This window comes from Sminthopsis crassicaudata, chromosome 4 (assembly GCF_048593235.1).
Source record: "Sminthopsis crassicaudata isolate SCR6 chromosome 4, ASM4859323v1, whole genome shotgun sequence".
Classification (NCBI taxonomy): Eukaryota; Metazoa; Chordata; class Mammalia; order Dasyuromorphia; family Dasyuridae; genus Sminthopsis; species Sminthopsis crassicaudata.
The window spans coordinates 5,747,851-5,766,130 of NC_133620.1; positions in this window are offsets into that span (position 1 = coordinate 5,747,851).

Below are 18,280 nucleotides of genomic sequence, written 5' to 3' on the forward strand. Positions count from 1 at the left end.
AGAACTACAGCCTCATATAAGCAGTTTTAGGGAAATAATTTCTCTCTCAGTTTCCTGTAATAGTCGATCCTATCTCCTTATCATCCTCCCTCTCCCCCACTCTGGTGTTATCATCCTTCTCAAACTCGCTTTATTTATCTCTTCAATTTATTTCTATCTTCTTCACCACAAGCTTGTGAGAGCAGGAATTATTTTCTTTTGGTCTATATTCCCAGTGCCAAGCACAATGCCCTGTATGCCACAGATAACTTCACAAATGATTGTTGAATTGAATAAGAATGATTAAAATATTTTTCATTTTTGTTGTACTGTCATGTCTGACTCTATCTGGGCTTTTTTTTTTTTTTTTTTTTTTTTTTTTTTTTTGGCAAAGATATGGAGTGGTTTGCCATTTCATTCTTCAGTGGATTGAGGTAATCAGGTTAAGTGACTTGCCTAGGGACATACGGCTAGTAAATGGCTGGGTCCAGATTTGAACTCTGGAAGATGAGTTGTCCTGACTGCCTAGCTGCCCCTATATGTTTACTAAAGAAGACTAATGCAATTTCAAGGAAGCTGCAGCTGAGACTGGGTATGTATTTTAGCATTTTTATAAGAAGAAAACTAATTTCCCTCATAAGTCCCCTTTTAAATACTGCACATACGTTTATAGGTTTTTTTTTTTTCTTTTAGAATAATTTAGAATCATTTACATAGGACAAGGACATCTGAGACAAAGTTATTTGCTTCAGTGATTTGTAACTGGTTTAGATACTGTTCAGTGTCCACCTCCAGATGTCTTAAATCGTTTGATTACAAAGCCAATTATTTTACAATATTGAGTTTAAAACATTCCTTGTATTTAAAACATGCAAAGGCTCATGATTACTTAAAATTATAAAAAAAACATTTTCATGGGGAATTCACTTATTTTAGTTTTTCTTTTCTAGAGCATGAATTTTTGGTTTTAATTTTGTAGAAAAATAAATCAAGAAGCATTTATTGAAGCATCACAGATGCCAGGCACAGTGACACATATTGAAGATATTAAAAAAAATTAGTCCCTGACCTGAAGAATTTACATTCCATATGTAAATATATGTAAAAAACCAAATAGGTAAATAGGTAAAATGCATATAGAGTAGATGGAAGGTAACCAGAGATGGTTAGGTACTGATAGCTGGTGGGGAGGCCACTTGAGAACATGAATCCTGGGCTTAATTTGGAAGAAAACTGCAAATTCTAAAAGTTGAAATTAGGGAGAGCATTTCAGGCAATGATTATGTGGCCTGAGAGATGGGACACAGCCAGCAGCCAGAGCAGTCTTTCTGGATTATAGAGTGGGTAAGGAGAGAAATCCAAAGAAAGACTGGAAAAGGAGTAAGGGATGAGGCTGGAAAGAGCTTGGAGTGCACAAGGGGAGATTATGTTTCACTCCAGAGATATCTTATTGATAACGACTGGAGTTACAGTAATAGAATGACATGATGTAAGCTGGAATTTGGGAGAACCACTTTGTTAGCTGTGGGGAGGGATGTTTTGGAGAGCCCAGGGGCCAATTTGCTTTGTTCTCCTAAAAGGGTGAATTATTTTTAGAGACTATTTTTGCTCTCTCTTTTTGAACATTCATTTCTGAAAAATTTTGAGTTCCAAATTCTCTCCTTCCCTTCAGCCTCTCCCTTATCTATTAAGAAAGCAAGAAATACAGTGCCCATTTTATGGGAGGCATGCAAAACATATTTCCAAAATAGCTAGTTGCAAAAGAAAAAAAAAATCAAGAAAAATAAAGTGAAAGAAGTCTGTTTCAATCTTTACTCAGAATCCACCAATTGTCTTTCAGGAGATGGGTAGCATGTTTCTCGTGGGTCCTTTGAATTGTCTTGGATCATTGACTTGATCAGAATGATAAGTCTTTCCCAATTAATCATTATGATATTACCAAATATAGTGTCCTGAGATTGCTGATAATACCAACTTCAAACCAGTTCAGACAAATCTTCCCAGTTTTTTCTAAAACCACTCCCTTCATTATTTCTTAAAATAGGATAATAGTATTCCATCACAATCATATACTACAATTTGTTCAGTCATTCCCTGATTGATGAGCATCCCTTCAATTCCAGTTCTTTGCTACCACAAAAAGAGCTGCCATCACTGCTTTTGCACATTTAGGCTCTTTCCCCTTTTCTTTGATCTCTTTGGAATACACACCCAGTGGTGGTGTCTAAGGCTGTACCTTTGAGTATAATTTTAAATTGTCCTCCAAAATGGTTGGACTATTTTATAATTCTGCCAACAATGTAGTAGTGTTCCAATTTCCCTGCATCCCAATGAGGTGCTCTCTTGATCCAATGGGAATTTGAGCCTCCAAATTACTCAAATGGCTTTCATTTTTAATTTTCTTATACAATGGCTCCAAACTCACAATTGTGCCCGTGGTGCTCAAAGCTAAGTGACTCGCAGTCAGAACTAGAGAGCTACTTAGCACTGACTGTGCTAAGTGAGCACTTCTCCTCCCTTGGCTGTGTTCTCCTCATAATCGGTAATTTAATTAAAGAGAATGATAATAATGAGACAACATCTCAGAACTTAGGGATACAGCAAAAGCTGGAATCAGAGGACAAATTTTACCTCTAAATTCTTACAGCAATAAAATAGAGAAAGAGCAGACCAATTGGTCATGCAATTAAACAAACTAGAAAAAGGACAAATTAAAAATCCCCAGTTAAATACTAAATTGGAAATCCTAAAAATTAAAGATGAGATCAATAAAATTGTGTGTAAAAATCCTTTGAATTAATACATAAAACTAAGACAAAATAAGAGTAATTATACTTGCATTATTTGCACAGTGGTACAGTGAGAACCGTGCTTTGTAAGCCAAAAGACTTCCATTTAGCTGTGAACCATAGTATTCCTGTTGCAGCAGCTACTACTATGACTACTATTATACCACCATCCTTAACCACCACGTGAAGTGAAGGCAGTTTGGGTTGACCTTTTGTGGCAAACATGGACAAGAATGGCGCAGAATGGATTGCTGAAGAAAAATCCACATTGTGGGGTTCACCGAGCAATTTGAGTTTTTTAATTCAGGTGAGTTGGTCCATATCAGTCTACATTAGGAAGAAAATTCATTTGGAACCAGACTGAGAGTAACACAGAAGCATCAGAATTGACTTCAGGAAGCATTTGCCAGATGCTGGTGGCCAAATGAAGAGAACCCATGAAATTGCAGCTGATGTCTACACTGCATTGAAGTGAGGCAGAGTCGCTCAAAGTCCCTTTCTCTCTCCAAGTCCAATGGCAAGACAAAAAGAATGACTGGCAATAGCCTGGGATGCAGTGATTGACCTTAGCTCCACAGTGTCCCCTTCACCTCCTTCATGGCCTTTGGAATGAATTGTTCCCATTCACCCACTCCACCAAGGGAAGCCTTCACATGTGGGGTAATATATCCTGGAGTGAGACTGCTGCACATGCTATGGTTTCCTGGAGCCACAGGTAAGAGTTGAATAAGAGAGGAATATTAAAAGGGGGTGAGCAGCTCTGGAAACGGCTTGGCTGCTTTCACCCCAGAAGTTCTGAACATACTGTACACCTCCATATGTAGCTAGCTAGTTAATATATTTATTTATTTATTATTTATTTATTAATTTATTATTTATTTATTTATTTATTATTTATTTATTTTTCCTGAGGCTGGGGTTAAGTGGTCACAGAGCTAGGAAGTGTTCAGTGTCTGAGACCAGATTTGAACTCTGGTCCTCCTGAATTCAGGGCTGTTCTCTATCCACTGCGCCACCTAGCTGCCCCTAATTAATATATTTATTAAGCACTTTGTGTCAGGCATTGTGTTGAGTCTTGGGAATACCAAGACACTAGAGCAAGAAGAACTCTGCCCTCAGGGAGATGATACTCTAATGGGGAAGGTGGAAAATGTGCATAAAGGGCCATTGGAGCACCGAGGAGATCCTCACCAAAATGAGGTTGCTAGAGAGGAGGTAAGGAAGTAAGCATAAAGAGTAAGTCAAGCCAGGAGTCATGTGAGCATTGCTGGGGTGGGGACTCATGAAATAGTAGTCTAGGCTAAGAACTCACCAATCAGGAGATCTAGCTTAAGGGTGAAATCTGCTTGAGAGATACACTATTTACATATATATGCATGGTTATTTGAGGAGAGGAGAGCTTTAATAGATCTAGAGATGAGGGAGGATTTCTCAGAGAAAATAGTGTTTGACTTGTAAAATAGACCTTTCATGTGTCCTTTCTTTGGACTCCTCCATACTTTTGTTTGTTTTAAATTTTTCAATAGTGTTTTATTCTCCAATTACATGTAAAGATTGTTTTTAACATTCATTTTTGGTAAGATTTTGAGTTCCAAAACTTTTTTCTCCGTCCCTTCTTTATCTGTCCCTCCTCCAAGACAGTATGCAATATGATATAGGTTATACATCTGTAATCATTTAAAACATTTTTATGTTAGTCATGTTGCAAAAGAGCAAGAGGGAAAAACCACAAGGGGAAAAACCAAATAAACAACAAAAAAGGTGAAAATAGTATACTTCAATCCATAGTCAGTATTCATCGTTCTTTCTCTGGATGCAGATGGCATTTTCTATCCCAAGTCTATTGAATTTTCCTGGATTACTGTATTTTTGAGAAAAGCTAAATCATAATTGAGTATCATATAATCTTGTTGTTACTATGTACAATGTTCTCCCGGTTCTGCTCACTTCACAGAGCATCAGTTCCCAGGTTTTTCTGAATTCAGCCTGGCTTATCCTTCCTTATAGCATAATAATATTCCATTATATTCATATACCACAAATTATTCAGCCATTCCCTTGTTCTATCTATCTATCTATTCATTTATCTATTTATTTTTATTTACAAAGCATATGCATGGGCAATTTTTCCAACATTGACTCTTGCAAAATATTTTATTCCAAATTTTCCCTTCATCCCTCTTACCCCCGTCCCTAGCTAGCAGGTAGTCCAATACATATTAAATATGTTGAAATATATATATGTTAAATCCAATTTATGTATACATATTTATACAGTTATCTTGCTGTACAAGAAAAATCAGATCAAGAAGGAAGGAAAAGAAAAACTGAGAAAGAAAACAAAATGCAAGCAAATAACGAGAGAGAGTGAGAATGCTATGTTGTGTTCTAAACTCTGTTCCCACAATTCTCTCTCTGGGTGTAGCTGATTCTCATCACTAAACAAGTGGAACTGGTTTGAATCATCTCATTGCTGAAGAGAGCCACATCCATCAGAATTAATTGTTGTATAATCTTATGGTTGCCACGTACCATGATCTCCTAGTTCTGCTCATTTCACTTTGCATCAGTTAATGTAGGTCTCTCCAAGTTTCTCTGAAATCATGTTGCTGGTTCTTTCTTACAGAATAATAATATTCCATAGCATTCCTATACCATAATTTATTCAGCCATTCTTCAACTGATGGGCATCCACTCAGTTTCCAGTTTCTCGCCACTATAAAAAGGGCTGCCACAAACTTTTTGCACATGTGGGTCCCTTTCCCTCCTTTAGTATCTCTTTGAGATATAAGCCCAGTAGTAACACTGCTGGATCAGAGGGTATGCACAGTTTGATAATTTTTTTGAGCATAGTTCCACACTGCTCTCCAGAATGGTTGGATCTGTTTCATCAACAATGTATCAGTGTTCCGGTTTTCCCACACCCCCTCCAACATTTGTTGTTATTTTTTCTGTCATCTTAGCCAATCTGACAGGTGTATAATGGTATCTCAGAGTTGTCTTAATTTGCATTTCTCTGAACAATAGTGATTTGGATCACCTTTTCATGTGGCTACAAATAGTTTCAATTTCTTCATCTGCAAATTGTCTGTTCATATCCTTTGACCATTTATTAATTGGAGAATGGTTTGAACCATTATCAATTTGAGTCAATTCTCTATATATTTTAGAAATGAGGCCTTTATCAGATCCTTTGGATATAAAAATGGTTTCCCCAGTTTATTGTTTCCCTTCTAATCTTGTCTGCATTAGTTTTGTTTGTACAAAAACTTTTTAACCTACTATAATCAAAATTATCTATTTTGTGATCAATAATGATCTCTAGTTCTTCTTTGGTCACAAATTCCTTCCTCTTCCACAAATCTGAGAGGTAAATTTTCCTATGTTCTTTTAATTTGTTTATAATATCATTTTTATATCTAGGCCATGAATCCATTTCGACTTTCTCTTGGTATATGGTGTAAAGTGTGGATCTATGCCTACTTTCTGCCATACTAGTTTCAAATTTTCCCAGCAATTTTTGTCAAATAATGAATTCTTATCCCCAAAGCTGGGCCTTTGGCTTTGTCAAATATAAGATTGCTATAGCTATCAACTATTTTGTTTTGTGAACCTAACCTATTCCACTGATCAACTTCTCTATTTCTTAGCCAGTGCATTTTCATTTGATTTTCTCTTCATTAATTCCTTTGAAATTCTTGACCTTTTGTTCTTCTAGATAAATTTTGTCATTATTTTTTTCTAGGTCAGTAGAATAGTTTCTTGGGAGCACTAAATAATTGGTATACCACTAAAAAAATAGACTAGAAAGTATTGTCATCTTTATTATATTCACTCTACCTATCCAAGAGAATTTGGTATTTTCCCAATAATTTGGATCTGACTTTATTTGCGTGGAAAGTGTTTTGAAGTTTTGCTCATATAGTTCCTGACTTTCTCTTGACAGATAGATTCCCAAATATTTTATACTATCTACAGTTATTTTAAATGGCATTTCTCTTTGTATTTCTTGCTGTTAGATTTTGTAAGTGATGTATAAGAATGCAGAGGATTATGTGGATTTATTTTGTATCCTGCAATTTTGCTAAAGTTGTGGATTATTTCTACTAGCTTTTTAGTAGAATCTCTGAGGTTCTCTAAGTATACCATCATATCATCTACAAAGAGTGATAATTTGGTTTCCTCATTACCTACTCTAATTCCTTTAATCTCTTTTTCTTCTCTTATTGCCAAAGCTAGTATTTCTAATACAATATTGGATAATAATGGTGATAATGGGCAGCTGATTTCACCCCTACTTTTATTGGGAATGGTTCCAGTTTATCTTCATTGCATATGATGCTTGTTGATGGTTTTAAATAGATGCTACTGACTATTTTAAGGAAAAGTCCATTTATTCCTATTCTCTCAAGTGTTTTTATTAGGAATAGGTGTTGGAGTTTATCAAATGCTCTTTCTGCATCTATTAAGATGATCATATGGTTTTTGTTAATTTGGTTATTGATATAGTCCAATATGCTAATAGTTTTTCTAATATTGAATCAGCTCTGAATCCTGGTAAAAATCCTACTTGATCATGGTGTATTATCCTGGGGATGATTTTCTATAATCTCTTTACTAATATTTTATTTAAGAGTCTTGCATCAATATTCATTAGGGAGATTGATCTATAATTTTGTTTCTCTGTTTTCATCCTACCTGGTGTTGGTATCAGTACCATGTCTGTGTCATAAAGGGAATTTCAGCCATTTTCTTGTTGATGGGCATTCACTCAGTTTTCAATTCCTTGTCATCACAAAAAGAGCTGCTAGAAATATTTTTGCACACATGAATCCTTTTTTTCTTTTAAAATGATCTCTTTGAGTATAGAGTCAGTAGTGATTCTGCTGAATCAAAGGATATACACAGTTTGATAGCCCTTTGGGCAAAGTTCCAAATTGCTCTTCAGAATAGCTGGATATGTTCACAACTCCATCAACAATGCATTAGTGTTCCAGTTTTCCTACATCGCCTTCAACATTTATGATTATTTTTCCTGCCATCTTAGCCAATCTGATAGGTATGACATGATCCCCAAGCCTTTGGAGAGAGGATATAGTTATCATTTTCACATTGAGACTTTCTCCTTCGAATTTCAATATATCATGGGTTAGCATAAGAAATTAAATGGGAACTTTTTGTTAGTTTTGTAGAAGCCACAGATGGCACATGAAGGTTAGCAGACAGCACAGAGATGATTTAGAAATTAAGAAATGCATAAAATATATGTATAACATTATGGAATATAAATCCAAATTTTATGATATTATATACTATAAATCCAAACAAAAAAAGAAAAAAAATACAAACCTTCTCTGTTACAAAGGGAGGACTAAAAATTCTTTTGTGAATTTCCTACTCTCTAAGCCATACGATGTGGAAGGGATGAACCGTACTATGATTATCCCAACTTTTGAGATGAGTGGACCTCAAGGCTCAGAGTTGCACAGCTCCAATGCGTGGAAGGACATTCAAGCATACCAGTCAGCTAAACAAAGGCATGTTTGGGAGGAGTGGGCAGGTAGTCACTGATTGGAGTACAGAGGGGAGGAAGAGGAGATGAATTTGTCAGTGTGGGTTTCTTTCATATTATGGAGGGTCTGGAATGACAATTAAAAAGTGTGAGCTTGATTGGGGGGGCCACAGGGAGGTGTTGAAGATTTTCCGCCCAATACTCTAAATACAGTTTTGTATATTACTGCATCCCACCTTTCCCCCTAGTTGTTTGAATGTTTTTGAAAATAGTGACTAAGGGATATATATAATTGTCAATGCACACGGACAGAGTTGGAGTTATCAATGAATATTAGGCAAATGTTAGAGATGGTATTTAAGCTCGGATGTTCCATTGGGAAAGACCCATGAGGACTTTATTTTCTTAGCTTAGAAGAGCAGAGCCAGCTGCAGAGTCAGGGATAGTTATGTCTAAGCATAGCCTTGGACACTGGTAGGCTGTGTGACAGGCAGCTCCCCTCCTCCCTAAGTGCCCACAGTATCTTCCAATGAATGCACGTTGCAGAGCAGGCACAATCTGCCCTCATAGAGAGAGTTCCCTCTCTGGGAGTCCTTGACATCACTGAAGTCACAGTTCTGGTACCTCTTTCTCTAATTCCCCAACTTAGAGTTTAAATATTTAGTTAGAATTTAAAATCCAGTTGATACCGAGTGGTGAAATTTATAGAGTTAATGGTACTTTTGCCAAATCTTCTACATTTTGGGGTCAAGAATAATAACCTGTTGATACATTTAAAAATCTAAGGCCTTATTTGTTCTTCCTCCTAAATATTCTTTCTCCCAACTAAAAGCAGAGCCCTTCATAGTGGGAAATTTTATTACAGAAGAAAATTCAATTGGCTGTTGTGTGAAAGCCAGAATTGTGTGGGCTACAGAAATCAGTGTTTCCAGGAAGTTACTCCATGGCCTCAGAGAGCCCTAATAGAAGGGTGGCTGGGGACCATTAATCCAAACTGTCTCTGATTATCTGCTCTATCTGCTTTGTGGGACTTGTGTGAGGCCGGAAGGAGATAGCATATTTGGAAGTGCTTAAAATTGGACAGTGTAAACCTTCTCAAGGCTACATCAGGCTCAAGGCAGGCTTTGAGGAGTGTGCATGAAAAACCCTAACTCATGAGCTTCCATCCACTCTCTTCCTTTTGCCTTGCAGAACCAGAGGACACAACTTGAGTGAAAACCTCTTATGAAACAGAGCCCTGAGGTGAATCACAACAAAAGTGCCTCTTCCCTCCAGCTCTCACAGACTCTCCCTCTCCCAGTGGTCAAGGGAGGAGGAGTAACTTGGACAGCTCCCGCTCCCAGGGGCAGCTTGGCTGGGAAATCACAGTGGTAAATTGTTCTTGAGGAACTAATGTCTTCCAGGCACATGTGGCACCCTGACAACCAGGAGCAGTAAACCACAGGTCTTTTTCTGAAAAAAATCTCTGGATGAACATGATGACTGGTGATACAAGCAAAGATTGAATGCTCATCTGATTGCCTCATGAACTCTCCTGCTCCTGGAATTTGGGGGGCAAGTCAAATGCCCGCAGAGGAGAGTTTTCTCCCCTTCTAGTGGCCATCTTGGAAGCATATATGATGGGCTCATCACTTGAACTGGTTTCTCACAATTGGTTTTGTAGGGACCAGAGGAAGCCTACATGTCTCTAAGGCTCATTTCACACACATAAATAGAGGTCTGGAGAAACAACAGAATAATAGTTTGTATCTTTCCTGATCTCAGTTTACTAGAATCATTCAGTGAGTCAGATAAAGATGGGATGTGCTTCTGGGGGAGTTACTGAAGACTTCCCCTTTAGCTTTATGAGCAGGATTGTTTTGATTACTTACTTTGTAGGCACAGTTTTAATGATGCCTTTTATTTATCCATCACAGTGATTTCTGGATCTAGAGCCACCACTTACCCCACCAGCTGTGAACTCTTCCTTGTAATCAGGAAAAACTTTTAAGCAAAAACAGCTGCTCCAATGACTGAGACTAACAATATATAGTCACCCACCTCTCTGTCATAGGTAAGAGGCGTATTTCATAATTTCTCTCTACCACTCCAGGACATTTAAAGCACTTTACAACCTTACCTCTGTTTCCCTTTCCATAATTAGTCTATCTACGAGCCCACTTACTCTTCTTCCTTAATGACAGAGCTCCCACTTGCATTCCTTTGCACTGGTGAGTCTCTCTGCCTAGAATGCTGTGCTTCTTCATCCCCCAGTCTTAGAATACCTGGTTTCCCCCCAAACTTAGCTCCAATGCCATCTTCCCTGTGAGCCTTTTCCTAATCCTCCTCCCCAGCTGCTAGTGCCTTCCTTCCCAGAATATGTGTATTCATTTATTTTGTCTATCTCATTTATATGGGAAATGCACATGGTGTTGCCTCTACTAGAATGGAAGCTCATTGAAAGTAGGGAATGGTTGCTTCTTTATCTTTGTTCCCCCAGCACCTGAAGAGTCCCTGGCATACAGTAAGTCTTTAATCAACTACTTCAACATTTATGATTATTTTTCCTGCCATCTTAGCCAATCTGATAGGTATGACGTGATCCCCCAAGCCTTTGGAGGGAGGGTACAATTATCTTTTTCACATTGAGACTTTCTCCTTTGAATTTCAATATATCATGGATTAGCATAAGAAATTAAATGGGAACTTTTTGTCAGTTTTGTAGAAGCCACAGATGGCACATGAAGGCTAGCAGATAGCACAGAGAGGGTTTAATAATTCAGAAATACATAAAGTATATGTATAACATTATGGAATATAAATCCAAATTTTATGGCATCATTTGTTCATTCTCTTGAATCACAATGGGTCATTACAGTTCATCAGAGTTTTTCTTCTGCTGTTCTTTGTGTTCATGTTATCAGTGCCATTGGGCATGAGATCATGTTGGAAACTTATATTCTAACCAGACTCTTTCACATTGGCCTGCTGGGTCCCCAGAATGCGTCTTCTACTTTCCCCCTCAAGGATCTAGATGATCATAGAGGCTTTCTTTGTCATTGCTTTGATTTAGGAGGTTCCACCTGTGCGTTCCCCTCAAAGATTATCTGTTGATGTCCAGTAGATGGCCACTCTGCCCCAGCAAGATCAGTGAGATGGGGATCCCGGCATTTGTAAAGCCGTCCCACTACTAACTACACACTCGTGACTGTCATTGTTTTAAAGCTTGGCAGCTTCTAGCTCACAGGTGTTTTTGGAATCCGGACTCCCATATGGGAGGCTGGCTTGGGAAGTGCTGCTGGACGGGCTCATCTCATGTAATTATATACATGCACTCATGTAAAGCCTTTCCACATTAGTAATTCTATGTAAGAAGATTTGAACCACAAAAAATGAAAGATAAAAGAAAGAAAAGGGGAGGCTAGATGGCTCAGTGGATAGAATACTAGCCTCGGAGTCAGGAGGTTCATTTTAGTCTTAGACACTAACTGTGTGATCTTAGACAAGTCACTTGACCCTGATTGCTTTAAAAAAAAAAAAAAGTTAAAAGTAGTATGCTTCAGTCTGTATTCAGACATCCGTTCTTTTTCTGGAGGTGAATGGCATTTTTCATCACGAGTCCTTTGGGATTGTCTTGGATCATTGTACTACTGAGAATACCAAGCTGTTGACAGTTCTTCTTTGTACAATGGTACTATTACCGCGTACAATGTTCTACTGCTTCTATTGACTTTTCTTTGTACCAGTGCATGTGAATTGTTTCAGTTTTTTCTGAAATCATCTGAAATAATTTCTCATACTACAATAATATTCCACTTGGGGTTTTCTTGGCAAAGATACTAGAGTGGTTAGCCATTTCCTTCTCCGGATCATTTTACAGATGAAGAAATTGAGGCAAATTAATTTAACCCTTCTTGGGCTTGCCCGAGCACACAGCCGGTAAGTGCCCAAAGCTGATAACCATCCGAGGCCAGATCTGAACTCCTGAGAATGGTTCCTCTGATTCTCATCCCAGGGCTGTATGCACTGTGGGGCCACTTAACGGCCCCCCACAAGCCACAGCGTCACTCCTCTCCTAGTGCACACAGCACCTTTTCCTTTTTCTCTTTTCCGCATCTCAGCCTTTGGGTACTTGAAGATACATATCAGATTCCTCCTGTCTCTTCTCCAGGCTAGCCAATCCCATTGTGTAGAGGCCCCTCACCATCCTGCCCACTCCAGCTTATCAGTGTCTCTCAGAATGGAATATAATTATCCCTGGTTGTGGTCGGCCAAGGGCAGAGCTCAGTGGGACCATCACCTCCCTGGTTCTGGAAGTGCCAGCCTCCCTTACAGTAGCCCAAGATGGCACAAGTTCTTTGGGCTGCCAGGACCCGGCTGATTCACAGTGAACTTGCAGGTGACCCAAAGCCCAAGGTCAAGATGCTATTGAGATTTCAAGTCTCTGTAACTTTGGGTGCTGGCGTTGTCATGACCAGCGATGGAAGAATCAGAGGAGGCAGTAGAAGAAAGAGTGAGCTGAGGAAGAAAAAAAGATAAGTTCTTTTGGATATGTGGTGTTTTGTGATCACAGAGAGAGTCGGAAAGACCTTAGAGGTGCTATTGTCCAAGCTCTTATTTTAGAGATGAGAAACTTGAGACAGAGGTGAAGTACGTTGACTGAGATCACACGTCAAGGAGATTTTACAGTGGTCCTTTTACACATATGAGTTATGCTGAGGTCCTATAATTCTTAAGGCTGTCATGCTGAGAGTGGCCCGAGGCTGTGCTGTGAGTTAACCATCATCCATTTCTCAGTGGGAAATATGCTGCTGGAGCTCAGAGTGAACGCCAAGGCCGGTGACCGAGCCTAGAGGGTCATCTCAAGAACCTTCTTTAAGGAAAACTATTGTTAAGAGAATCGTTCAGCTTCCCCGTGCATCTGGCATATCTGCTGATGATTACAGTTTGTACCCCCTCAAATACAGCTCTAATGTCAGTTCCAGACATTTACTTATCTGTGAGACTCTGGAAAGATCATACACCCTCTCTCAGCCTCAACTTCCTTATCTGTCAAGTGGGGGATAATAATAGCATCTCTCTAAGGTTAGTGTGAAGATCAAATGAGGTCATATTTGTAAAGAGCTCTGCCAAGTTTAAATTCTAGCTGTTATTTTAATGTCTGAGGGCTAGTAATTCAGGAGGTAAGGCCTTTGAATTTACCTAGCGGTGTGGTGATGCTCCCTTCTGCCAGCTGATGGGAAGAAGGAAGGATATTTCCCTTTTAGGAATGATCTATTGGGGCAGCTAGGTGGTGCAGTGGATAGAGCACCAGTCCTGAATTCAGGAGGACCCGAGTTCAAATTTGGTCTCAGACACTTAACACTTCCTAGCTGTGTGACCCTGGGCAAGTCACTTAACTCCAGCCTCAGAAAAAGAAAAAAAAAAGGAATGACCTATCTCTTCATCATCATCAAGCAAGCATTCATCCCTCTCCTTTTCTCCACCCTTTGAAAAAAGAAGTAGTGAACAAACAGTGAGAACTATCATGATGAGCCCGGATTTCAGAGCAGAAAGGACTTGGGGGATCTCCCAGCCCAATTCTATTGTTCTCCAGATGAGGATGTAGCCCAGGGGAGGGAGATAACTTGCCCAAAGTCTGCCCTCTGCCACCCCTGGCTCCTGGTTGATAGGAGCAGAGCTGGGCTTTGCCCAGAAGTCCATTGCCTACAAAGCCATGCACTCCATTGCATTCCACTGCCTCCAAGCATCCTGGCCATTGTGGAAATGCTATGAAATATGGCATCTAGATGTCAAAACCAAGAGTAAAAAGACTTTTGTGTAAAAAACACACTGTTTTTAACTCCATTTGAAAAAAAAAATTTCTGGCTTGCTTGCTTGTTTAAGGAAAATATTAATAGCGTGGTTTCTCAAAGAAATCTCTCCTTGCCCCAATCAGTCAGACAAGCACTGGACTAAGAAGAATGAGTGAAACTGCCCCTGTTCTTAAGAAATGACCATTATTTCCAGTGGAAAAATAATCTCACAAAGTCCTAAACTCGACACCAGGTATTGCTAAGTTGACTGATGTAGGAATGAAAAAAGTTCATCAGAGTGATCTCCATGGAGGCTTGAGCAAGTCAAGATAAGAGAATCTCAGACTTTTCTCTTTCGAAATCTTTGCCCAGTTGAAGAAGGAGACTACGGAGGCAAGAAAGGTGGCAGGTATTTGGAAATTTGGAAAAATAGCTTTGGGTCTCATGTGAAATCAGGGCATGATGAAAAAGGGGACAGGCGCTGCAGACTCTTAGACTTTGCCCTTTCTTGTCATCTCAGTGTGTCGTTCAATGGGTATTCATTATTTTCTTACTGTGTGTCAGGATGGAGGTATGAGGAACAGTTTAATGGAACAACAGCACATGAGAAACTGTGTATGTGAAAGATAGACAATGGAAGTAAATGCAAGTAATGTCAGCGTGTGTGTGTGTGTGAGTGTGTGTGTGTGTGTGTGTGTGTGTGTGAGTGTGTGTGTGTGTGTGAGTGTGTGTTTAGACAAACCAGGAAAGGCAGCTTGAAGAAGATGGGGATTTAATTGATATTTAAAGGAAATGCAGAGGAGGAGGAAGAGCTTTCCAGGAATGGAAGTCAGCCAGAGAAAACACTTGGAGGTGAGCAGTGGAGGCTCTTGTTCAGAGAATAGCCAGGAGGTCCGTGTTACGGGACTGAAAAGAGCAGCGGTAGTTGAGGGGGGGATACAGTTAGATGTGTGCTTTTGGAAAATCACTTGGTAGTTTAGTGGTGTCTCAAACAAAATCAGTTCTTCCTATTTGTTGTTAGTTAACACTTGACCAAAATACTATGGTGGTTTTGGACTTAATAGGAAGAGCTAGACTGGAAAACGAGGTTGAAAAATGAGGTTCCCTACTCATTTAAGAGGGAGACTTCAGTCTGAAGGAGACAAGAGTGGTAGGCGTGCTCCAACTCTGGAGAACAAGGCAAGAGGAAAGGAGCTTCAAGTGCCCTGTGGGAGAAATGAACGTCATCTACTGCGTGTCGGAGGCTTCCCAAAGGGATTTCTCATGGAAGCTCCTGAAAATGGAATAATTTAATTATATATGATGAATTAAGATGACAACAGAGTAGTACAGAAATTGTGGGGGCAGCTAGATGATGCAATGGCTAGAGCATAGCCCTGAAGTCAGGAGGACCCGAGTTCAATTCTGGTCTCAGACACTTAACACTTCCTAGCTGTGTGACCCTGGGCAAGTCACTTAGCCCCAAAGGCTTCAGGAAAAAGAAAAAAAAAGAAATTGTTTAATAAATATTAGTTTCCTGGAAAATTTTTTTAGTCCTTTTACTCATGAGGGAATGGATCAGAAGAACCTTTAAACTTCCTTCTAGTCACTGTGGTGCTATGAGTCAACTGTTTTACTGGCTGGATGACTTGAATCTGTTTTTCATTTGTTAATTATTGCAGCTATACTTTGAAAAGCTTGTCAAGGTGCTATATCCACGTCCTTTTAAAAATACTTCTATTTAAAATAGAGACATATACATATATAAAGCTATAAGGGATAATATACGATACATATGTAACCTGTTCATAACATGTTATATCTATAAAGATATGTAATATATCTATAAATGTAAGTATATCTGTGCATTGTGACCATGCCCATAAATATAATAAACAATAAATAATCTATGAAATCTATAAGTGGGTAAAGGTACTCATGCACATATATAGCTACAGAAACTGGCTGTTAAATATCCTGCGCCTCAGCTTTGTGTTATTTTTTTCTTGTGATAGAGAGTGGTGGTTGTACAGCATCATCTTCATATTTGCATTTGCATGGAGCATGGGATGCCATAAAAAACAGTACTTGAGTTTCTGAGTGACTAATTGAAAAATCATTCTGCTGCAGAAGATCCCCTCTGGGAACACTACAGGGTTTGCTTAATCAAGACTTTTATTCCTCTTCGTCCCTACTCATAATGATGGTCAATTTCAATATATTAAACTTTGGGGGGGGGCAGAAGGAGGGACATTTGTGCTGGTGAAATGCTCCCTTAATACTAAGCAGATGATTAAAGATGATGTTTATTACTTAAGTGGTCCTTAAGATGGACTCACTCAGGTTCTTTTCCATAGGGACGCAGGCTGAGAAGCAGTGATCACATTTGTTTCAGGGAAGTCTAGAAAGACTCTCGAGCGAGTGTGGTAGGCTTTGATTGCCATGAGGGCCGGATTTCACACAAATTAATATTTCTAAACTTAAAATTGCGCATGGCCTTTGGACACCGTGGAGATGGCGCCCCTTCTCTGCCCCAAGACCCAGCTGGGTCCCTCCTGCTTCTTCTATAAAATGGGAAATCTTGGCCCTTGCGTTTAGAGCCCTCCGTAGTGTGGCTCTCGCTTGCCTCATGGGGAAGGACTCAGCTTCCCAGCCAGCTGCTTCCACTTGGACCATTGCCTGAACTTGTCTTCTCTTGGTTCTGTGCTTTTGTACGTAGTTTAGCTGAAAGCGTCCCCTCCCTCCTGAAATGATTGAAACTTATTTTTTTGTCACTGTATTCTCAGGACTTAGAGCAGTGCTTTATACACGGCAGATGCTTAATAAATCTTTGTTTAATAAATTCAAATACAGATAACAAAGTTTCAGGAAGATAGAACCAGGACTGGCTGTTTTGGGACAAATAACAATCACTTCTGCATACCGTGCTGTAAGGTTTCCAAAGCCCTTGACAACTCTGGGAGTTGGTAGGAGACCATTAACTATCCTCCTGTGGTAGATGCAGAGACCGAGGGCTAGAGAGGGATTGCTGCTGTCGTTGTTGGGGGTACCATACCGCCTTTCCTAAAACAGAAATTGTCTGAGGGTCTTTTACTGCAGACATAGCTCAGCAGGAATTATGGGTAAGGTCATACCTGGGGTGGGGGGTTCAAAATTCAGAAGGTGCTGACAGAGTCTATAGAAACAACTGGATCTGGCACCTAATTAGCAAGAATAATGATGGAGCTAGGTGAGTAAGGAATGCCCCAGACATGGAGAGAGTTCTGTGGGTTGCCATAGGTCACTCCTCAATTTGTTATTTGACTAATCTCATCCTCCCCAAATTCTAGGCAATCTGAGGGCATTTTTGGATATTTCCTCATTAATTACTAAGATTTTCATGTTTCTTTCAATTAACCAATTAAGGTAAAATATGACTCATTTAATATATTGGAAAAACCTGATAGCAGTTTTTCCTCCTTCCCCCCTCCCTCTCTACCTCTCTCTTTGTATCCCTGTCATCTCATTCTCTCTAATATTAAATGAATATTAAGATTATTGAATATATAATTTATTAACAATGAAACTGATCATGAAACACAAATATAAATAATTATAATTTTTTGTGAGAAAGATAGAGTGTGAGAAAGACTCATACCCTTGCTGTAACTGCAAAGGAGATCTTTCCTTCTGAGAACATAGTCTACACATCACTTAGTCCACTGAGAATCACAGATGCAATGTATTTACAAGCATCTGTTCAAACTCTTCACAGGATAAAGATGATAAGATATTCATAAAGAAGATTTCTCTATTTTCCAACTTCTCTGAAGCCACAATAATATTCTTTCTGATCTGTATTTCCTCACTTCTCTGATGAGATAGTGCAGCATTTCCAGGATTTGATACCATCTCATTTGTTTGGATGATATATATGATTTATTCCCCTGAAATGGAAACAGCTGCATTCGAAGCTTTTCTTAAGAGATCAAAACAGATCTGGATGGAGGCAGGTGGGAATTGGTCACTCTCAGTACTTTTCTTCCCTTTTTCTCTATCTTTCCAGAGAATGGCTAATAAATTGAGATTTCGGGGCTGCTGGTAGTGGCAGGCATTTTCTTTTCTTTTTTAAAAAATTTCTTTATTTCTTTATTATTTTATTAATAATTTTTGACAGTATATATGCATGAGTAACTTTTTTTTTTTTACAACATTATCCTTTGTATTCATTTTTCCAAATTATCCCCTTCCCTCCCTTTACTCCCTCC